Genomic DNA, 19,202 nt, shown 5'->3' on the forward strand with positions numbered 1-19,202 from the left:
TGTTGGATACTTCTTGGAAATGAATTATCGAAATCCGTTGGAAATAATGTCTGTCAGAATTTATTCGAAAATATTATGTGAGGAGGCTTTGTGGGAATTTTCCTACAAAATATTTCGTCGGAAGTTTGTTAGAAATTTTGTCGAAATGTTGTCGGTACCCACTTTCCCATGGTCTTATTTCCCACAAACTAGTTTCGTTGGAACTGTGTCGGTAAACCTTGTTTCCGACTAAATATCGATGTAATAGCTTGTCGGTAACCTTCAAATTTTCGAGTAGTGATATTGCATGTTAAATTTCATCAAGTATGTCCATCTTTCTTAAATAAAATACCACATTTCTTACATCAATCTTTCTTTGAATCGCTTGACATTTCCCACACCGTAATTCTGCAAATTCGTCAGGATTCATGTTGTAGATGCAATTTTGAAAATCGTTAAATTTTTTGGCGAATCCCCAACGAAAGATTGTGATTGACAACATTCGTATCCAAAAGATAAAGTAAAAAAGCTAGTGAGTAGTGAGCAATATTGTGTCGAGAAATAGAGAGAATTTTTGAAATCGTATGATTAAACCAACACATCTAATACCTATTTAAACAAACAAATTGGGGCAAAAAAGTACTTTAGAAAAATAAAAACGACTATAAAATGGTTATACTACTCTTTGGAGGAAAAATAAACAAAAATTTTCTAAAATCTACAACACGATAACCAAATTGCAAAACGTATTTATGTCAAACTGGATCTAAAGCTAGAGGGTATGAGGTGTGGTAAAAATATGATGGGGGCCTATATGGCATGTTTTACCACAGTGAACACCACCAATTCTCCATTATTTATGCCATGTGATTTGATGAATGCGGCTAATTCTGGCCGTGCAAATCTCTCTCTCTCTCTCTCTCTCTCTCTCTCTCTCTCTCTCTCTCTCTCTCTCTCTCTCTCTCTCTCTCTCTCTCTCTCTCTCTCTCTCTCTCTCTCTCATATGGCAAAATGAGTTGGAGTTTGATAAAAACGACACTACACCCTCCAGTCTAAAGCCCCTCCAGTCTAAAGGCTATATTCCCAATTCGGTATAGAACCATGGTATAGTTCAAAACCAGACCAATTTCTATATATCAAACTCTCCAAAATCAAATCGAATCGGATCTTAAATCCGTTTAAAAAACCAAATCAAATTCTCTGTGCACTCTATATAAGTATTCGATTTGATCCATAAAATATTAACAGTATTTTGCTATTAAATTAAATATTCAAAATATTGGCATTCATAAAAAAACAAAAAACATGTTATAGATTTAGACTTAAAGTAAGATTATTATCATCAATTTTGTGTACGTTACATTGAGTATTGAGTGTAGTACCACAATTGAAGTACACGTGTAGTACCGAGTAGGCAAGTACAAAACATAAAAAGTACAACCAATGCAATCTATAATTACATTATTTGTCTCTCCCATTCATTTCCATCTTCTTTGGATCAAAGGCCATAGCGAAGTCAATCAAGTTTGAGGTGTTTTTGAACGACGAAGTCGGGTAAATGTGTACTCATATAACGGTTAGCCTATGCAGCAAAGTGTTACTTTGTTTTATCAATTTATACAGCGATATTTTAATTCAAAATTAGAAAAATATTGATTTTAGTTGTATAATCTGATATAAGAATATAAGATTATATAACTTTGTTGCATAAATAAGCGTTGATTGGGAATAAAAATCGTCTTCGTCGTTCACAAACACGTCAAACTTGACAGACTTACATACGGTCGAGGAATGGAAGAACATTGATAGCGGATTAGCTGGTGGGGATATTTAAAAGGTGCAATTGTTTTGGATTAGATATTTAAAAGGTGCAATTGTTTTGGATTATATTTAATATTCACATCCATTCAAAAATCGTTTTCCTAAATTATGTCGTTTCAGTTTTTTATTAATTTGGTTTGTGATCATCACGTTTTTTTTTTTTTGAAAGGGTCGATTAGTTCCTTCTTGTTTGTTTTAATTATCGGAAAACTGTCATCTTGTAAATTAGTGCCTTTTCCGTTGAAAAATTATATGTATCTTGTTAAATAAAAATATTATTTTCTTTGATATCGTGTTTAAACGATATAATTTATCAAAACTATAAAATACCAAAAGTAAAATAATTTTTTATGTAATAATATGTAACTAGATGTTATTATTTATTATTATATTATTAAAAATAATTTTTTATATACCTAGTTATTATTATAAGTGATTTGAAACTAGATGTCATCGTATAAAGTTTTCTTTGAAAAAACTACTTTTTAATCATAAACTTATCTGGATTTTTCGAAATTCATTCATGTTTGTACATATATATATATATATATATATATATATATATATATATATATATATATATATATATATATATATATATATATATATATATATATATATATATATATATAACTTGAAAATGAACAGGACGTCAAAAAAAACATTAAAAGAAATTATTCGACCAAAATGTTAAGAAATTACAAATAAATGTCTAAAAATCATAAAGTTAAATAAAACATCAAAAAAAAAAAAAAAAAAAAAATGTCAAAAGAAAAATAAAAATATAAGAGTAAATTACACAAATGGTCCCTATTGTTTAGAGTAATTTGTGTGTTTGGTACTTAACTTATTTTTTAACTCAGGAGGTATTTATTGTTTGTTTTTGTTACATACTCAGTCTCTATCTTGCTTAAAAAGATTATTTTACCCTTGATTTTTTTAATTTATTTAAATAAACACGCCCTCAACCCCACCCCCTTCACATTACCTAATATATCCTATCATTTTTCCCTATTTAAATAATAGTCTTTTTAGGTAAGACAGAGATCAAGATCGTAAAAAGAATTAATAGTAGGGACCAAATGCGTAACAAAAACAAATAGTAGGGACATTTCGAATTAAAAAAATAAACTAGGGACAAAGCATGCAAATTACGATAAACCATGAGGGTCATTCGTGTAATTTACTCAAAATACAAATACAAATATTATGATTATGTGAAACACTCGAAATAAAAATTATATATATATATATATATATATATATATATATATATATATATATATATATATATATATATATATATATATATATATATATATATATATATATATATATATATATATATATATAAAATGTTCGGAAAATAGTAGATAAAATAAAGACAAAATTGCAAAAATGATCCCTATGGTATGCATTTTTTGGGGGGTTTTGGTCCAAACCATGAGTTTTTTTTTGGATTGGTGGATCTTTGAGCTAGTTTCATTACGTTTTTGATCACTTTGAATAGTGAAATGACTGTAATACCCTTAGGTTATTTATTTTCATTGTTTTTCATTTCTTTTTAAATCTAACACTAATATATTTCTTTTTAAATCTAACACTAATATATTTATTTTAATAACTAATAAATTAAGAAGGGGCCCACCTCTCTCTCTCTTTCTCTCTCTCTCTCTCTCTCTCTCTCTCTCTCTCTCTCTCTCTCTCTCTTAATTATGATCATTGTTCACATAATTTCAATCTAGTATATTGCACTTGAACTCCATCGGAGCAATCTGAGCTTGGAATCTCATCTAAACGACTATGAATCCTAATAAAAAAAACAAATCGAATTAACCATTTTTTATTGTTCTTCACATTCACAGGTTTACATATTCAACAAGATGTATGACCAGACCCAATGTTTGAATGTCGTCCCTACTGTTAGAGTGCTTGGATTTGCAAAGCCCGTCTTGTAAGAGCAACCAAAGGCCCTACTCATCTCAAGAAGAAAAGTTATGCTCTAACAATCCAATTCAAAACCATCCTTAAAAAATCGTCACAACAACATAATCAATGGGAGTTATAATGAAAACGTTGCTTTCCTTCTACTACAAATTGGTAAACTCATTGAAGAACCGTGGAATTGAACCATTTAGATGATTTCCTGCAAGATTGAACACCTAGAGATTCTTCAAATTGGATAAACATTGGGTATTTTCCAGATATCTAATTAAATCCAAGGTTACAAACCCTAAGGTTTTCCAAATCTATGAAATTGGATTTCAAATTCCAATTGAGCATGTTCCCTTCGAGAACAATCACTACCATCTTCTTCATACCCTAAATTTCATCAGGAATTAATTAAACGGGAGTGATAACATTTGAAGTTCTAAAAGCTTTGAGACAACATTTGACAACTTACCTGTTAATTTCGCACTACGACCCACACAAATTTTCCTCATTCAAAATCCATACAGTTGAAATTGATCATATTCATTACAAGTGTAAGAGTCTGAATTACCTCCACCAGTGATATTATGAGCTACAACTCGATAATCTGACAGGCAATGGACTCCGACCCACGAACAGAGAGTCAGATAGCTTTCTCTCCAGCTTGCCAACACTCCTGACGGGTTGGAAATAGAGCTCTTAACTCCATCACTGACGATAGTCCAAATCACTGTCGAAAACGGCGTAGGAACTGAAGGAAACAGTGAAGATCTAGAGAAGTAAAAGCATCTTTAAGGGTTTGCTTCAAAATCATGTGCGGCTTGTCAAGGCGATCGGAAAACAGAGACTGGTTCTTGGCCCCATTAGTGGGGATGAAGATGTAACGCCCGTAGATCCGGGCTAGTCAATTTAGAGATTATAGGGGTCGAAAACGAATTTTCGACAAAATATTATTTAGAATAAATAATCTTAACCAAGTTGTAGAATATGTCTCAAGGGTTCCGTACATATAAAGATCGCCGAAATCCGAGTTATAACGAAGAAGTTATGACCCATCGAAGTTTAGCGACGGAACCAGCACGACACTGCGAAGACGTAAATAGTGAATTTACGATAGAGCTTCGTTTAGCCTTAGTAATCTAAATGAAAGTCGTAGAATATGTTAACCTGAGAACGTCCATAAAAAGAACGCCCAAATCTGACTTCTTATGAGGAAGTTATGATTTTTCGAAGTTTCGGCTTAGCGGTGTACAGCCCGAAGTTCGAGTATTAGATCAAGCGGTTTTTTGCTAACACAGCCTAAACGAGAATCATAAATCTCGTTATTAGTAGCATAACGATAAAAAGACAGACGAAAATAGACATCGGATAAAGAAGTTATGAGATTTTAACGGACCAATCCTGTCTCGACCTGTTAAAAATATAACTTTATAAATAAAGTCAAAATTAGCCGACGGAGTCTAAACGAAAGTTGTAGAGTACGTTTCCACCTACGTGTGGATATAAAGAACGTCAAAAACGGGGTTCGTATGAACGAGTTACAAATTATAATAACATATTTACGTATTAAAATAAAGTATAAATCATATATACGTACACATATATATACATATGTATATATCATTAGAAAGGTATCGACGATGCGGTCATTATAAGACTAATGTTGAGTTCTTTCGACATTAGTTTAGTACAAATATCATTAAATCCATTTAAAATAGTGTTATAGAGTGGTGTTTAGCTGTTTATATAACTAAAAGGTCATGAAGTAGTTATGGAGGGTAGTTTTTGAAAATTCAATTAGTATAAATAAGAGCCTTGAGCTCTCATATTTCTTGCACCATTCTCTTGATTCAAGAGTTTTTATCTCCTTATCCCCCGAGAATTTCCGTCCCTCGTGATTCGACTTCTCTTTCTGTAGTTTTAGTATAGTAAGGTGAGCGCTGAAGCGCTGCACGAATCTTTCTTAGAAAGATTCAGCGACGAAGTTCTGCCCCTTCAGAGCCCGATTCCTAGCTAAAATCCCCTTGTAAGTAAGTGTGACATCCCCAAAATCACGACCAGAAAAGACCGATTTTGTTTATGCTTTATAAAAATCAGAGTACTTCATTTTATAAAAAGGTTGCGGAATTTGTTCCCAGAAAAACATGGTAAAAACGTTATTAAAACATTTTCGAAGAAACGTATTTATTTTATTTTAAAATGTTTGGGATGTCATCGTTAATACCGAAACATAAGCATAAACAGAACTTACAATAATTTACACTAGTGATCTACATCTCTTTTAAATCTCTCAGTGTAATGTCACTTCACTTCGTCACCTGTGATATACATAAACTGAGTGGGTCAGGTTGGGAAACCTGGTGAGTACATAGGGTTTTCAACCCACAATAATATAATTACTATGTTCAATCAAACAATCAACCCAATTATCCATCCCCATTATCTTCTTTACTCTTTAAGGATTTAACCTAAGAGTCATCTATCCTGCATTCGTTTATTCCGAAGTCCCTTACCTCCAGGGTTATAGGACTGACACTAAATCCATAGCTGTCAATGTTCATTCATAAAGCACTATTTCCATAGCTGCTATAGTCTATTCATCGGGTACTAAATCCATAGCTACCAGTGTTTATCTAATAGGCACTAAGTCCATAGCTACCAATTCCTTAACAGGTACTAAATCCATAGCTACCGGTGTTTGTCCAATAGGCACTAAGTCCATAGCTGCCGATGTTTATTAGTTAGGCACTAAGTCTATAGCTGCTAATGTTTACTCACATCATCTTTTATCTCTCACCATTCATCTACCCGTATCATACCCAACATATTTGTGTATATAAAATACGTATACGGTTTAAATCATCTAAAACATGTATAAAAACGTTCATCCAACATAGACAGCAAGTATACAGATAATATGCACACATAGCACGTAGTTTATATAAAATACTTCATATCTATGTGTAAGATGAAAGTAACTATGCACTCACCTGAGCAGGTGGTGACTCGGTACTCGGACAGCGCTTCGTTTACTTTAAAATAATTTCCTTTGATGAAACCTAATATTATCACCACTAGATTTTAGTCTAATATTACCGTCACTAATTATTAGTCTTATTATTATTATTATATAAGCGTTTAAACAATACTTTCCAACTACTATGTACAGACAGGGGCCAGACATAAAACACCGGAGGGCAGGACCATTTTGGCGTATAGCACTTCTGAAATCCAACAACCCTATGCGGCCCTTTAAACCAGATTCCCCGTACCGCGAGTAGTTAAAAGATATTATAACGACACTTATATAAGTCATAATAATAGCTCAAATATTTATTATAAATTTACAATAACCATACTAATTTTAAATATAAACTATATTTAAAATAGGGTAAGCATAACTTACTTTCAAGGGGATTTTAGCTAGGAGTCGGGCTCTGCAGGGGTAGAACTTCGTCGCTGAATCTTTCTAAGAAAGATTCGTGCAGCGCTTCAGCGCTCACCTTACTATACTAAAACTACAGAAAGAGAAGTCGAATCACGAGGTACCGAAATGCTCGGGGGATAAGGAGAGAAAGACTCTTGAATCAAGAGAATGGTGCAAGAAATATGAGAGCCCAAGGCTCTTATTTATACTAATTGAATTTTCAAAAACTACCCTCCATAATTACTTAATGACCTTTTAGTTATATAAACAACTAAACACCCCTCTATAATACTATTTTAAATGGATTTAATGATATTTGTACTAAACTAATGTCGAAAGAACTCAACATTAGTCTTATAATGACTGCATCATCGATACCTTTCTAATGATATATACATATGTGTATATATGTGTACGTATACATGATTTATACTTTATTTTAATACGTAAATATGCTATTATAATTTGTAACTCGTTCATACGAACTCCGTTTTTGACGTTCTTTATATCCACGCGTAGGTGGAGACGTACTCTACAACTTTCGTTTAGACTCCGTCGGCTAATTTTGACTTTATTTTTAAAGTTATATTTTTAACAGGCCGGGACAGGATTGGTACGTTAAAATCTCATAACTTCTTTATCCGATGTCCATTTTCATCTGTCTTTTTATCGTTACGCTACTAATAATGAGATCTTCGATTCTTGTTTAGGTTGTGTCGGCTAAAAATCAATCGATCTAAAATTCAAATTTCGGGCTGTACACCGCTAATCTGAAACTTCGAAAAATCATAACTTCTGCATACGAAGTCAGATTTGGGCGTTCTTTTTATCGATGTTCTTAGTGTAACATATTCTACGACTTTCGTTTAGAGCGCTAAGGCTAAATCTCTCTCTATCATAAATTTACTATTTACGCTTCCCGGCGTCGTGCCGGTTCCGACGCGAAACTTCAACGGGTCATAACTTCTTCGTTATAACTCGGATTTCGGCGTTCTTTATATGTACGGAAACCTTGTGACATATTCTACAACTTGGTTAAGATTATTTATTCTAAATAATCTTGTTGTTGAAAAGTCGTTTTTTTGACCCCTATTGCCTTTAAATTGACTAGCCCGAATCTGCGGGCGTTACAATTATCTCCCCCTTAGGATGATTACGTCCCGTAATCATCAACGAAAAAGGGCTCGTATAATGACTCCATACGTCATCTCTTCATCCTAGGTAATAATTATAACTTCTATATTCCTTCAAGTCTATCTCTTAGACTCATTGACTGTAAGCAGTACTCGATCGTGCACCTGCTCTCTACCTCAGGCTAGACTTCAAATTATGACCTATCATCATGTGATGCACGTTTAGACTTAGGTCTCTTAGAGTTAAATTCTAAAATAGACTATGCCTTCCTTCATGTTCTAATGTGATATAATCACACTTTAACATGTAGCGTTTCTGGCTACCAACTTCTTTAACAACGAACACGATACTTCTATTGATCGCTTTGATTTCAATTGTTTGGTTTAAGTCGTACGCTACATTGAACTTGGTTCCCTGAACCACGCAACATACTCATCGTAGTCGGACTCAATTTGGTATGACCACTAGGATCGGAAATCAACAATCTTTTTAGTCATTATCGAAACGATGGTAATGACATACTTGAAAAAAATGAAATCAATTACTAGCTTCTTGGTAACCTTGTGACTTTCCCCGATCCAAGTGTGAGTCCTGTGCTTCCGGTAGTATAGGCCTCTACTACCATTCACACCTACTCATACTCGTCCCAAGTATTGTCTCGCAGTTTCCCAAGTCACCATGCAGCAATTCATACAATCATTCAACACATCAGATAACAAAACGAAGGTTTTATATCATTTCTTGAAACGATTACATAGGTGTTCAAGTTCACCCTAGACTATGCCTCTACTAGGCTACATCATACGAAACTATGACTACTGCATAATCCGATCCTCGGGTAAGAAGTCCTCATTCTTGATTCCTCGCTTGGTTCTCTGCTTCGTCGAGGATCATGTGAAATGCCCTTGGCCTTGGTGGCGTTTCTGGTCTTGCTGCTTTATTTTTCCTTGGGCAGTCTCTGGACATGTGCCCCTTGCCTCCACATCCATAGCATACTTTGTCATTATGCGTGCAGTCTTTGGAATAGTGACCAGTCCTCCCACACTTGTAACAAGTCACTTCTTCGTTGCACTTTCCACCATGCTTCTTCTTGCATCTATCACACCATCTTGCTTCACCTCCATTTTCTCCTCCAAGCTTTGAGAATTTGCTTTCCTTGTTCGGCCTCGAAGACCCTTCAAACTTCCGCTTCTCTCCTACCTTATCTTTTTCTAGACCCTTTTCTCTTATCTGGGCCTCTACGTTCTTAGCTGCCCTAACGGCTGCTTTCAAGGTAGTTGTCATTTTGACCATTAGGCCAAAGTCAGTGGGCAGCCCGTTAGCAAACCTATCAATCTTGGAGAGTTCAGTAGGCACCAAGTAGGGGAATAGCTTCATCCTCTCGGTGAATGCGGTGGCATACTCATCAACACTCATCTTTCCTTTCTTCAAGTTCTGAAACTCGTTGTTTAGGTCTATTAGATCTATCTCTGAGCAGTATTGCATTTTCAACTGTTCCAAAAACTCTTCCCACGACATCCTTAAGGCTTCTCCTCGTGGCATCGTATCTGCCAATAGCTTCCACCAGCTCAAGACTCCAGTTTTCAGCTGTCTTACTGCGAAGACAGTCTTCTGTTTCTCGTTACAGCTGCAGCTCTCAAACACCATCTCCATCTCAGAGATCCAATCCATAATCTCAACCGACTTCGGGCTTCCTGAGAGACTTGGTGGTTTCGCACCCAAGAAATTCTTGTACATCCGCCCATCCTTGTTGTTTCTCCCTTCTGGGCCATCCCTTTGCTCACCTTGAGTCCCTACTTGACTCACTTGGCGGCTGTAGTTCCCTTCCTCAGATTGCTCGGGAACTAGCTCCATCGGTTCAACATGTATGGTAGGTTCGTCCCTGTTCAACATTTGTCTCATTTCTTCCCTTTGTTCAGCTAACATAGCCCGAATCATGGCTTGAACTCCAGCCATGGTGACTGGCTCAGGCGCAACTTCTTCAACAACAGGTATTTGCTGAACCACTTGGGGTTGGTTTCGGTTCCCATTCGCATTTACGTTTCCGCTACAGGTTCTTGCCATCTTGATCTCTACACCGAATAAGGTGAATCTAGATCTTAATTTAGGATTGACGTCTTAAATCATCCTTATCACCCCGAAACGTTTATATGCTAGTTCTAATATCGTAGTTAAACGCTTAGAATCCTAAACACATAAGGTTTCCAGATCCGGTCGGCAACAGACCATAGATCCGAACAAATCATATCATGCGCAAAGCATTTAGCACATAAAAGCAATTTAGGCATTATTCCCAAAATAAGCTAGTGCTCACACCTCACAATCATCGCTTAGCATTCTGAGTTTAAGTCTAGAAATAAATCCATATTCCTAGTTCTCTTAAACTAATGCTCTGATACCAACTGTGACATCCCCAACATCACGGCCAGAAAAGACCGATTTTGTTTAGGCTTTATAAAAATCAGAGTACTTCATTTTATAAAAAGGTTGCGGAATTTGTTCCCAGAAAAACATGGTAAAAACGTTATTAAAACATTTTCGAAGAAACGTATTTATTTTATTTTAAAATGTTTGGGATGTCATCGTTAATACCGAAACATAAGCATAAACAGAACTTACAATAATTTACACTAGTGATCTACATCTCTTTTAAATCTCTCAGTGTAATGTCACTTCACTTCGTCACCTGTGATATACATAAACTGAGTGGGTCAGGTTGGGAAACCTGGTGAGTACATAGGGTTTTCAACCCACAATAATATAATTACTATGTTCAATCAAACAATCAACCCAATTATCCATCCCCATTATCTTCTTTACTCTTTAAGGATTTAACCTAAGAGTCATCTATCCTGCATTCGTTTATTCCGAAGTCCCTTACCTCCAGGGTTAAAGGACTGACACTAAATCCATAGCTGCCAATGTTCGTTCATAAAGCACTATTTCCATAGCTGCTATAGTCTATTCATCGGGTACTAAATCCATAGCTACCAGTGTTTATCTAATAGGCACTAAGTCCATAGCTACCAATTCCTTAACAGGTACTAAATCCATAGCTACCGGTGTTTGTCCAATAGGCACTAAGTCCATAGCTGCCGATGTTTATTAGTTAGGTACTAAGTCTATAGCTGCTAATGTTTACTCACATCATCTTTTATCTCTCACCATTCATCTACCCATATCATACCCAACATATTTGTGTATATAAAATACGTATACGGTCAAGGGCGGATTTAGGGTGGGTCACCGGTGGCACCGGCAACCCCTAACTTTTCCGGCCGCAGTGGAAAAATTTTCGAAAATTTTTAAAATTTTTATTTTTTCTACTATCGTGCAACCCCTAACTTTCCCGTGCACCCCCTACCGAGAAATCCTGCGTCCGCCCCTGTATACGGTTTAAATCATCTAAAACATGTATAAAAACGTTCATCCAACATAGACAGCAAGTATACAGATAATATGCACATATAGCACGTAGTTTATATAAAATACTTCATATCTATGTGTAAGATGAAAGTAACTATGCACTCACCTGAGAAGGTGGTGACTCGGTACTCGGACAACGCTTCATTTACTTTAAAATAATTTCCTTTGATGAAACCTAATATTATCACCACTAGATTTTAGTCTAATATTACCATCACTAATTATTAGTCTTATTATTATTATTATTATATAAGCGTTTAAACAATACTTTCCAACTACTATGTACAGACAGGGACCAGACATAAAACACCGGAGGGCAGGACCATTTTGGCGTATAACACTTCTGAAATCCAACAACCCTATGCGGCCCTTTAAACCAGATTCCCCGTACCGCGAGTAGTTAAAAGATATTATAACGACACTTATATAAGTCATAATAATAGCTCAAATATTTATTATAAATTTACAATAACAATACTAATTTTAAATATAAACTATATTTAAAATAGGGTAAGCATAACTTACTTTCAAGGGGATTTTAGCTAGGAGTCGGGCTCTGAAGGGGCAGAACTTCGTCGCTGAATCTTTCTAAGAAAGATTCGTGCAGCGCTTCAGCGCTCACCTTACTATACTAAAACTACAGAAAGAGAAGTCGAATCACGAGGGACCGAAATGCTCGGGGGATAAGGAGAGAAAGACTCTTGAATCAAGAGAATGGTGCAAGAAATATGAGAGCCCAAGGCTCTTATTTATACTAATTGAATTTTCAAAAACTACCCTCCATAATTACTTAATGACCTTTTAGTTATATAAACAACTAAACACCCATATATAATACTATTTTAAATGGATTTAATGATATTTGTACTAAACTAATGTCGAAAGAACTCAACATTAGTCTTATAATGACCGCATCGTCAATACCTTTCTAATGATATATACATATGTATATATATGTGTACGTATACATGATTTATACTTTATTTTAATACGTAAATATGCTATTATAATTTGTAACTCGTTCATACGAACTCCGTTTTTGACGTTCTTTATATCCACGCGTAGGTGGAGACGTACTCTACAACTTTCGTTTAGACTCCGTCGGCTAATTTTGACTTTATTTTTAAAGTTATATTTTTAACAGGCCGGGACAGGATTGGTACGTTAAAATCTCATAACTTCTTTATCCGATGTCCATTTTCATCTGTCTTTTTATCGTTATGCTACTAATAATGAGATCTTCGATTCTTGTTTAGGTTGTGTCGGCTAAAAATCAATCGATCTAAAATTCGAATTTCGGGCTGTACACCGCTAATCTGAAACTTCGAAAAATCATAACTTCTGCATACGAAGTCAGATTTGGGCGTTCTTTTTATCGATGTTCTTAGTGTAACATATTCTACGACTTTTGTTTAGAGCGCTAAGGCTAAATCTCTCTCTATCATAAATTTACTATTTACGCTTCCCGGCGTCGTGCCGGTTCCGACGCGAAACTTCAACGGGTCATAACTTCTTCGTTATAACTCGGATTTCGGCGTTCTTTATATGTACGGAAACCTTGTGACATATTCTACAACTTGGTTAAGATTATTTATTCTAAATAATCTTCTTGTTGAAAATTCGTTTTTTTTACCCCTATTGCCTTTAAATTGACTAGCCCGAATCTGCCTGCGTTACAGTAAGTTATGCTTATCCTATTTTAAATATAGTTTATATTTAAAATTAGTATTGTTATTATAAATTTATAATAAATATATGAGATATTATTATGACTTATATAAGTGTCATTATAATATCTTTTTAACTACTCGCGGTACGAGGAATCTGGTTTGAAGAACCGCATAGGGTTGTTGGATTTCAGAAGTGCTATACGCCAAAATGGTCCTACCCTCCAGTGTTTTATGTCTGACCCCTTTCTGTACATAGTGGTTGAAGAGTATTGTTTAAACGCTTATATAATAATAATAATAAGACTAATAATTAGTCACGGTAAATATTAGACTAAAATCTAGTGGTAATAATACTAGGTTTTGTCGAAGAAAATTATTTTAAAGTAAAAGAAGCGCTGTCTGAGTACTGAGTCACCACATTCTCAGGTGAGTGCATAGTTAGTTTCATCTTACACATAGATATGAAGTATGTTATATAAACTACCTGGTATGTGTGCATATTATTTGAATACTTGCTGTCTATGCTGGATGAATGTTTTTTTTTTATACATGTTTTAAATGATTTGAACTGTATACGTATTTTAAATATACAAGTATGTTGGGTATGAGATGGGTAGATGAATGATGAGAGATAAAAGATGATGTGAGTAAACATTGGCAGCTATAGACTTAGTGCCTAACAAATAACATCGGCGGCTATGGACTTAGTGCCTATTGGACAAACATTAGTAGCTATGGACTTAGTACCTGTTAGGAATTGGTAGCTATGGACTTAGTACCTATTAGATAAACACTGGTAGCTATGAATTTAGTACCCAACAACTATGGAATTAGTGGTTTACGAACGAGCATTGGCAACTATGGATTTAGTGCCAGTCCTATAACTCTGGAAGAAAAGGACTTCAGAATGAACGAATGCGGGATAGATGACTCTTAGGATAGATCCTTAAAAGTAAAGAAGATAATGGGGATGGGTAATTGGGTCGATTGTTTGATTGTTTAAACATAACAATTATATTATTGTGGGTTGAAAACCCTATGTACTCACCAGGTTTCCTAACCTAACCCACTCAGTTTATTTATATTACAGGTGTTGAGATGAAGTCACATTACACTGAGAGATTAAAGAGATGTAGATAACTAGTGTAAATAAATTTAAGTTATGTTTATGCTTATGTTTCTGTATTGACGATGACATCCCAAATGTTTTAAAACAAATTAAAAATACTTTTCTTCGGAAATGCTTTGATAACGTATTTATCATATTTTATTGGGAACAAATTCCGCAACATTTTTATTAAAAGAGATACTCTAATTTTTATAAAGCATAAACAAAATCGGTCTTTTCTGACCGTGAAAATGGGGATGTCACAGAAGACTACCATCAGAAGCCCTTCGATTGTATGAGCATCGGAAATCAATTGTGTAAGAGAGAAGCCCCAAAAATCAATTATGTGGAGTAAGGGGGTTTCTTATTTTCAGTATTATTGTGAAGAGAGAGAGAGAGAGAGAGAAAGAGAAAGAGAAAGAGAGAGAGAGAGAGAGAGAGAGAGAGAGAGGAAGAGAGAGAGAGAGAGAGAGAGAGAGAGAAAGAACGAGAGAGAGACTTATTATTTAATTGTTTAAATAATTAAATAATTATTATTAGATTTAGAAAAATGAAAGAAAAATAAAAAATAAATACCCCAATGGTATTATAGTCATTTAAATTTTTGGAAGGACTATTTTCACATACAAAGTAGTCCAAAAGGACCACGAAGCCATAAAAGTCATGGTTTGGACTTAAACCCCCAAAAAATACATACCATAGGGACTATTTTTACAATTTTGTCTAAAATAAACTTAGTTCTAACCATAAATTTAGTTTTAAAGACAAAATTGCAAAAATGGTCCTTATGGTATGCATTTCTCTAAGGTTTAGTCCGAACCTCGATTTTTTTGGTTTCAGGTCCTTTTTAGTTAGTTTCATTATGAAGGTCCCTGATAAACTTGAAAGACCAATCTACCCTTTTAATTTGTTTTTTTCATGTTCTTAAACAGTTTATTTTTGTTTTTATTTAAATATTAATGATAAAACGAATAAAGGGGGCCCACTACACACATACACACACACTATATATATAATATATATATATATATATATATATATATATATATATATATATATATATATATATATATATATATATATATATATATATATATATATATATATATATATCGATCTGGATACACGAGAAGGCATACATACACAAAAAATCAAAACACACACTCCTTCCTCTTGTTCCTGCTCCCTGCAACTAAACCTACCAATAACCACCATTATGAGACAACCCACAACCCATATCGTTGTTCCCAATCCCTACCCAATATTTTTGTTTCCCTTCTTCTTCTTCTTTTTGTTTTTTTTTTTCTAAATCCATGGAATAATATAGATATGGAAAAGACGAAGCTGGTGAGGAACAAAATCAATCTCTGGTGGTGATGGCTAGCTGTGATGATCTTAATCTTCCCATCCAAATCAAAAAATTTGGAATAAAAAACGAGTAGATCTGTGCATACCTGATAGGGGCTTGTACCATTCCTCCTCTTATATATCGATGATTACAGTGACTTTAGATTCGAACACTTTCAGAAGCTATAAACATCGATGCTCATTACCCCACCACAACCATCACCACTATCTACAATCAAACCACTGCGTCTTATCCGACTAAACCCAAAACCATAATCAAACCTGGTATCAAAATCGAACTTAGAAACAAAACTTTAACCTAACAAAAATCAAATTTTTATATCAAAATCTGTTGAAATCGTGAGAAAACCCCACACAGATGATAAGGGTGTATTTTCTACCCAACCCCAGTTTCTTGTTTCTTACATTCCTTGTTAATAGTGTAAACAAATCAATGATTTCAATCCAAAAATTAAAAAAAAAATCATAATTGCATCAAAATCTGAAACCATGTATCAAACTTAGTTGCATCGCCTTTTCTTTTCGAAGATCTCCTGCCCATCAAATCTTAACTATGTGCAAGATATTTTTTTTCCAACGAGAGGGTCGATGGTTGAACCGATGGCTAGAACAAATCGATGGATGGCAGTGATAGATTTGTAATAAGGAGAATTAATACATATAGCCGCAGAGAGAGAATGATTTCATCTCAAGATCTTTGTAATTTGGAAACTTCATCTCCAAGTCTAATAATTGGAAGCTTTAGCTACAAGCCTTTTCTGGTAGTAGCCCACGACGACGAAGGTTGTGGTGGAAATCAACACACACATACACACCTGCAATTCCATGGTAGAATTGGTTGAAATCGACATACTCACTGTAACGCCCGTGTTACTAGGCTAAGCATTAATGCGATGATGTAATAGTTAGGGTCAACACATATAACTTATTTTGAAGTAATAAAAAGGAATTATTTGAGTATTATGTGAATTACGTGATTTTATGTGATTATATACTTGTTGTAAATATATAATAAAAATAAGCATCAAAAATAAAACATTAGATAATCCATTATCTATGAAGAAGGTTGTAATGATCGTGAAAAGGATTCTGAGCATATAAAGAACACTGAAATCCAAGTTATAACGAAGAAGTTATGACATGTCGAAGTTTCACGACAAAACCGACACGACGCTGTGTGACGTAAAAAGTGAGTTTATGATAAAGTGTTTTTTAGCCTTAACGATCTAAATGGAAGTCATGGTATATGTTAATTCGAGAGCATGCATAAAAAGAACGTCCAAATCTGACTTCGTATGAGAAAGTTATAATTTTCTAAGATTTGGCATACAATGTACAGCTCGGAGTCTGTATCTAGAAGTTATGAATCTTACACAATCATTAAACAGTGTAATCATCTCATACAGTTAAATTTAAAATCGGTCGAGTATTAGCCTATGGAGTCAAAAGGAGAGTTGTATATCTTGTCATTACGTACGCGTGGATATATAAAACATCGAAAATGGAGTTTCTATGCGAAAGTTACGCGGTTTAGAAGTCGGCAGGGTGCTGCAGCGAAGTGGGTGACGTGGTGCAATCTGAGCCTTTGCTTTCTCTGCACCAAATGACGAAACGTGGCACCAACTTGATGAGTTGGGCCATCAACTCGATGAGTTGAGGCCAAAAACTCGACGAGTTCAACACTTTTTCAGCTTATAAATACCACCTGAGAGTTCTTTCATTTTTCACATTTTTTACCATTTCTTTCCCTCTCTACTCACTCTTTAAACATCCCAAAACATCCCCAAAAGCCTAGGAAACTTCCATAGCACTTGAAGAAAGCCCCGAAGTGCCTGAAGGCTCCGAGAAAAGGAGTTTGTCGATTTGAAACATTGCCCACGCAGAGCCCTATTTTCAAGCAAACCTCCCGGTTTTGTCGAAGCAAAGCGTTGTCCAAGTTGAAATCACCACCTTATTAAGTGAGTGTATAGCCACTTACATCTTACACATAGATATGAAGTATTTTATATAAATTATGTGCTATGTGTATATATATATTATCTGTTTACTTGAGATCTATATTGGATGAAAGATCTAAAACTCTTTGTTTTCAGATCTGAGCTTTTTCTTTCAGATCTAAACTTTTTCCTTTTAGATATGAACTTTTCCTTCAGATCTAAGCTTATTCTTTTAGATCTCAACTCTTTCCTTCAGATCTAGACTTTCTCACTTCAGATCTAAACTATAATATATATATATATATATATATATATATATATATATATATATATATATATATATATATATATATATATATATATATACACTTGAAATCTATGCTATATGAAAGATTTAAACTTCGTTTTCATATCTGAATTGTATATGTGTTTTATATCTACAAATATATTTGGAAAACATGGGTAGATGTAATAGGTGGTTTGTGATGAAATAAAATGATGAGTGGCCCAAGTTTGATGATGATCCAGTTATCTAGTAGAGTATGGATGACAACCTCAGAGTTTTCTAGACAGTCTAGTGGAACGCTAGTAGGCTTGAAACCCGTAGATGTTTATTTGAACTATGTGCTCACCCATTGTACTCCAACCCCCTCATGGTTGCCATATTTGACATAAATTACTCAGGAATTCCCTAACCAGTTTTGTCACCCTGATGAAATTCTTTAGGTTAGGTCTATTAACACGTTGTTGCGTACGTATTAAATGAATAAATTTATCACTGTTGGTTGTACTAAAAATATAGCACAGGGAAGCAGGGTCAAATCCTCAGGGACACAGCCTAATAGTCAATGCCTTTTTGCATCAGGCGTAATCTAGTCAAGAAACAAAATATAAATGGGGGATTTAATTATGAATTAAAAACAAAAAATGCAGTGATATTAAAATTTACCGAAAATCGATAATAAAAGTGGTTTCAGCTCTGCGGCGACTTTCCTAATCATGCAATCAACCCATATCCGGTTATTTGAGATGCGTTTTATCTAAGCTGGTACTGAGCAAAACTAACAAGCTCTAGTAATTTCTCTTTTACCTTATTTAGTTAACCAAAACAAGCTCTTCAATTAACCCTAACTTGGTACTGTTCAATTAAACAAGCTCTTAATTAAATCAGAAAAGCAAATTTATGATCCGTGTAAAATTCCCAACAATACCCAATACTTCTTACAAGCTCGGAAGTGTAAAGGTATGATTTTTACAGTTTATAATAAAGTAAAACCCCAAAAACAGAAACGATTTATTACTTGTTACTTATTACCAGTTGACAAGAACAATTACAAATTTTATTAACTGATTAACTAGAATGATAAAACCCTAGCTAGGTGATCAGACTAACAATAATC

The 19,202-nt window shown here is 34.5% G+C and overlaps 1 long non-coding RNA gene across 1 annotated transcript; it reads left to right on the top strand.

Annotated features, from left to right (window-relative positions):
* The first annotated feature begins 1,544 nt into the window (after positions 1-1,544).
* Positions 1,545-4,709, top strand: LOC145003948 (uncharacterized). Its single transcript, XR_013662212.1, has 2 exons — positions 1,545-1,816; positions 3,666-4,709. It is a non-coding gene; the product is annotated as an uncharacterized LOC145003948 (long non-coding RNA).
* The last annotated feature ends 14,493 nt before the right edge of the window (positions 4,710-19,202 follow it).

This window comes from Lactuca saligna, chromosome 7, assembly GCF_052625555.1.
Source record: "Lactuca saligna cultivar CGN05327 chromosome 7, ASM5262555v1, whole genome shotgun sequence".
NCBI classification, from domain to species: domain Eukaryota; kingdom Viridiplantae; phylum Streptophyta; class Magnoliopsida; order Asterales; family Asteraceae; genus Lactuca; species Lactuca saligna.